This window comes from Sabethes cyaneus, chromosome 2 (genome assembly GCF_943734655.1).
Source record: "Sabethes cyaneus chromosome 2, idSabCyanKW18_F2, whole genome shotgun sequence".
Classification (NCBI taxonomy): Eukaryota; Metazoa; Arthropoda; class Insecta; order Diptera; family Culicidae; genus Sabethes; species Sabethes cyaneus.
In genome coordinates this window covers 194,086,529-194,092,528 of record NC_071354.1, presented here as the reverse complement: position 1 = coordinate 194,092,528, position 6,000 = coordinate 194,086,529, and positions in this window count along the sequence as shown.

The window sequence follows — 6,000 nt, the reverse complement described above, 5'->3', positions numbered from 1 at the left end:
GTAAATAACTAATCCGTCGTGAAGCGACCATCACAAAAACCAGTTTGGTACTTGTGTAAAACGGCCATTCGCTGGGAGTCACCCAACATGCAGCATCTAGTACACACAAGTTACCTTCAAGGAGTTTAACTACGCAATAAGATCGTCATACGATGGCAATATCCTCGAAACGATACGTTTAATACACTTATTTATTAGGTGGCTGCTTACCACACAGTACTCGCTGACGAAGTATTCCGCAAACGGTTTCTGTCTACAGAACAGGATACGAGAGAGCACCTTATTGGCGGAATTGCGCAACGTAATGCCTCGATATTTTATTCAAGTCGATGTCCTTTCGTAAAAATAAGGTAAATGAATTCACAAAATCATTTCTTAGGCATTTGTTCTTTCTCACAAATCCTGAGGCGGTGGAATATTTCATACAGCCGCTCGACTGCGGCGGACTTAGAAGTTCAGCTGGGATATCTGCCTTCCCAGTATCCCTATCGTTTTCAGCACACCTATTGCTTTCTTAACCTTCTCCTGTGATGGCGACTTCATAACCCGTTTTGTAGAAATCCATGTACCGTTGCTGACGAATTTCTGTCCTCTGCGCCGGCGAGCACATGCTTTTCGTACTTGCGTTTTTTAGACGGTGAATAGAGGATCCAAAAAAAAGTCTATTAGCATGGCTTATGAACGATTATGAGTTTAGTCGCCAGGATGTAACACATAAAAGATATTAATTGAATCTTGGAAAGCAAAGTTGATATATTTAAACTAATCTGCATCTAGAAATGAAACAAAGCATTATGGTTGTTATAGCGTAACTATTTCTTATGATAGTTTCACTAGTTGCACTATCGTATTGGGCATGATAGAACAAACAGATTATAATCGTATTTTCGAATCATAATCATAAATTGCGTCTCGCAAGAATTGGATCCAGCTGCATATTCAACTACATTGCGTTTCCTGAAATTAAATAAAAAGAAAACTTTTCCAATTAAATTCTACTTACTTACTTACTTACTTACTTACTTAATTGGCCTAACGTCTTACGACCAGGCCTGCGCAGTTTAATTTCTCCATCTGTTTCGGTCCATGGCAACTGATCTCCAGTTCCGCGGGCACCCAGTGCTCGCCAGATCTCGCTCCACCTGGTCTTGCCACCTCGCTCGCTGTGCCCCTCTTCATCTTGTTCCTACCGGATTCGATGCGAAAACCATTTTTGCAGGATAGTTGTCCGGCATTCTAGCAACATGTCCTACCCAATGTATTCGTCTAGCTTTAACCACTTTCTGAATACTTGGTTAGCAGTAGAGATGCGTGAGCTCGTGGCTCATTCTTCGCCCTCATACACCGTTCTCTTGCACTCCGCCAAAGATGATTCTTAGCATCCGCCGTTCGAAATCTCCGAGTGCTCGTAGGTCCTCTTCTAGCAGTGTTCACGTTTCGTGCCCGTAGAGGACAACCGGTCTAATTAGCGTTTTGAACAGTGTGCACTTTGTACGGGGGCTCAGATTATTCGACAAATGTTTGTGGTGTCCGTAGTAGGCCCGACTTCCGCTGATAATTCACTATAACGGCGCCGCAGTGGAGACACCTACATTGGTTTCGAGTTTGCGTGAAGCAGAATAGCGATTTGTTAAAGAGTGCAAAAGACAAAAATATATCGGAAATAATTTTCACGCATTCAGCTACGGGCAGTTCTGTAGGTGGAAAAGAAGTCGTGCGGTGCCGTCATAGCGAATACACCTTTTAATCTCACGGCTGGTATTGTTGTCCTCTGTTGCCAGTGAGTCAAGGTATACGAACTCGTCGACTACCTCAAACTCATCCTCGTCGATTACTACGATACTGCCCAAGCGGGCCCTGTCGCGCTCGGTCCCGCCCACCAGCATATACTTCGTTTTAGACGTATTTATCTTCAATCCAATCTTCTCTGCTTCACGTTTTAGTCTGGTGTATTGATCTTCCACCGCCTCAAATGACCTGCCGACAGCATCCACATCGTCAACAAAGCAGATAAATTGACTGGATTTATTGAAAATAGTGCCCCGCATTTCGATCGCCGCTCGTCTTACAACACCTTCAAGTGCAATGTTGAAAAGCAGGCAGGGAAGACCATTTCCTTGTTGAAGTCCCCTGCGAGATTCCATCCGAGATCCATCCCATCCATCGTAGCCATAAGTCTAGTAAGCTTACTCGGAAAGCCGTTTTCGTCTGAAATTTTCCATAGCTCTTGTGGTTTACACTATCATATGCGGCTTTGAAATCGATGAACAGGTGGTGCGTAGAGACTCGCGGAAATTCGCGGCACTTTTGGAGGATCTACCGCAGGGTGAAGATCTGGTCCGTTATAGACCGACCCTCCATGAAGCCGTCCTGGTAACTTCCCACAAATCTATTGGCTTGTAGTAGAGGAAATTTAATACTATGAAACGCTATGGAGGATGGAAAATTGAGTAAAAAGTAACGAAAACACTTTTATCATGCAAACCGAACTTTATTGCGTCCGCCTCCAACAATGGTACAATACGGAATAATCTTTGGTATCCTATCATGCTTTGGTATCCTAAAATCACGTCTAACTGGGAAGACTACAGAGCTTCCCTCACCAAATACAACGCTGAGCTACGCAAAGCCAAAAGGAAATCACGAGTTAAATTTTGCGAAAGCATTCAAACTCTGCCAGAGGCTACGCGTCTGCAGAAAGCGATGTCCAAGGACCATTGCAATGGTCTAGGGCAATTGAAAAAAGAGGATGGGAGTCTCACTGTTACCACCAGGGAAACTCTGGAAGTTCTGATGAACACGCACTTCCCTGGTTCGACAGTGACCACTGGGCAAAACATAGGCGGGCAACAGTGGAATGGGTCATTACACAATGTGCCAAATGATTCGGTTCTACTTGCACGCCGATTGTTTACGGAGGCCTCGATCAATTGGGCACTCAGCTCTTTTGAACCAATGAAATCTCCAGGTCCGGATGGTATTCTACCCATTTTCTTACAAAAAACGGACGGTGTTATAATGTCCGAGCTCATCAACCTCTTTCGAGCCAGTTTCACTTTGGGGTATATCCCAGAGAATTGGCGGAAAGTAAGGGTGGTGTTCATACCTAAGGCTGGCAAAAAAAAAACAAAACCATGCCTAAGGCTTTCAGACCGATAAGTCTGACTTCAACGCTTCTTAAGCTGATGGAGAAAATCACGGATAACTATATCCGCAATGAGTTTTTTAAAAACTCTCCGTTACATGTAAATCAACATGCATACCAACACGGTAAATCTACGGAAACCGCACTGCACTGCTTAGTGACGTTAATTGAGAAATCGCTCAAATATCAAGAGACGGCACTTTGTGCTTTTCTTGATATTGAAGGCGCTTTCGATAACACGTCCTTTGCATCAATTAATACGGCTCTCTGTCAAAAGAGAATCGACCACACTACAATGAGCTGGATTCAAGCAATGCTCTCGAGCAGACAAATTACAGCATCTTTGGGAGATACGTCGGTCACGATTTCGGTGATCAAAGGATGTCCACAGGGAGGAGTTCTCTCCCCCCTGCTCTGGTCACTGGTGGCCGACGCACTCCTTCACAAGCTATCACAGCTTGGTTATGAGACCATTGCTTACGCCGACGACGTTGTACTTATCGTCAGAGGAAAGTTTGACGCAGTACTGTCAAGTCGCTTGCAAGGAGCTCTAAACACCACCATGTTATGGTGCTCACAAGAGGGACTTAATGTAAATCCCACCAAAACAGTCGTTATACCATTCACTAGGCGAAGGAAACACACCATTACTCCGCCTATACTGAATGGTGTCAGACTAGGCTTCAGTAATGAAGTCAAACACCTCGGAATAATTCTCGATAAAAAACTGAACTGGGCTGCCCACCTAGATTATGCTGTTAAGAAAGCAACTTCGGCTATCTGGGCATGCAGGTCACTGTTTGGCAAAACCTGGGTATTGAAACCTCGACTAGCCTTCTGGTCATATACTACTATTGCACGGCCTAGGATAACCTATGCTGCAGTCGTATGGTGGCCAAAGGTGAATGAGGTGACAGCCCAAGCCAAACTAAACAAAGTTCAGCGCCTGGCCTGTCTTACAGTTACCAGTGCCATGCGTACAACACCTACTGCAGCCATGGAGGCAATGCTATGCTTACTGCCTTTGCATCTTCATGTGAAGAAGGAAGCAGAGCTCGGCGCACTACGGTTGCAAAGGAGTAAACCCATACTCGAAGGTGACCAAATCGGTCATCTTCGCATACTTCGGGAATTCAATCTGACACCCTTAGTAACTTCAGTCTCTGACTGCATGGAAGCCAGGCCCAATATGGACGTTCCATATGAGGTGATTGAAACAGATCGCTCAATGTGGAATAATGGAGGGCCAGATCTTCCATCTGGAACTATCTGTTTTTTTACAGATTGTTCAAAAATGGGGGCCCGCACAGGCTCCGGAGTCTACGGACCCGGCATCAGGAAAACTATCTCATTAGGAAAGTGGCCCACCGTTTTTCAAGCAGAAGTATATGCCATATACATCTGTGCGACAATATGCTTGAAACGAAAGTACAGGCATGCGAAAATCGGTATCTTCACGGACAACCAAGCAGCACTTCTGGCTCTCAAGTCCGCCAAATGCGTGTCCAAATTAGTTTGGGAGTGCAGCACAGCATTGAGGGAACTCTCCCGCCAAAACAAAGTTTTATTACTTTGGGTGCCCGGTCACTGCGGAATCGAGGGCAATGAATTTGCTGACAACCTAGCAAGACAAGGATCAGCTCAGCAATTTATTGGTCCTAAACCGTTTCTGGGCACCTCCACATCCGCCGTTTCCTTCTTACTCCATATCAGGTATGGAGCCTACATCCCAAAACGGTCATTGGCTTTATAAACCATGTAGTACCGAATTGGGGCATAGGATTACAACTATCCGTAAACTGTGTACAGCAATCGGGGCCTGCCACAAAAGACGATCATTAAGACTGTCGCAGTGGCCTTTTAACCCAATGCCCTTTTGGCATACAAAAAAAATCCTATCATGCCGGATACAATCAACTTTCGTACACACACTGAACAATTTTGATCAAGGTCTTCCGCCTGCACGCCATTCAGGTGTTCATCGTAGCGTTGCTTCCACCTTTTGATCACCGCACGGTCGTCAGTCAAGATACCTGCATCTTTAACTCTGCACATTTCGCCCCGCGGCGCAAAGCCTTTGTGAGATCCGTTGAGACTCTGATAGAACTTCCGCGTGTCGTGAAAGCGGTACAGCTGCTAGAGTTCTTCGCACTCCTTCTCTTCTCGGTGATGCTTCTTCTCCTTGAAGAGTCGGGTTTGCCGTCTCCGCTTCTGTATGTATCGCTCCACATTCTGACTGGTGGCTCTACGTAGCATTTGTACCCGCGCTGCGTTCTTCTCAGCCAATATCTACTGGCATTCTTCGTCAAACCATTCGTTACGTCGATTCGGTGCCACACGACCTAGGACGTTCTGCGCTATGCTGTTAATGGCTGTTTTCACGGCATTCCAACAGTCCTCAAGAGGGGCTTCATCCGACTCATCCTCTTCCGGCAGCGCGGTTTCGAGAGATAACGCGTAGTTTTCGGCGACATCCGTTTGCTTCAGTCGCGCTAGATTATAACATGGCGGGCGCCGGAATCGTATGTCGTTTACAACAGATAATTTTTGACGTATCCTTACCATCACTAGGTAGTGATCCGAATCAATGTTAGCGCCCGGATAAGTTCTGACGTCGATAATCGCCTCGATTCTGCATTCCGATCGGGTTCGTTCCGATCAGAAACGTCCCAATCGATGTGTTATAGCATACGATGTATTCCGATCGAAGCGCAATTTCTGATCGGATGTCTGAAAAGTGCCGACCAACTATCAGAACGTGGTGGATTTGTGATTCCATCTGATTGGGTGATCTCCATGCGTACCGATGGTAGAGGTTATGCTGGAAGAAGGCACTACGTATGGCCATGTTTTTG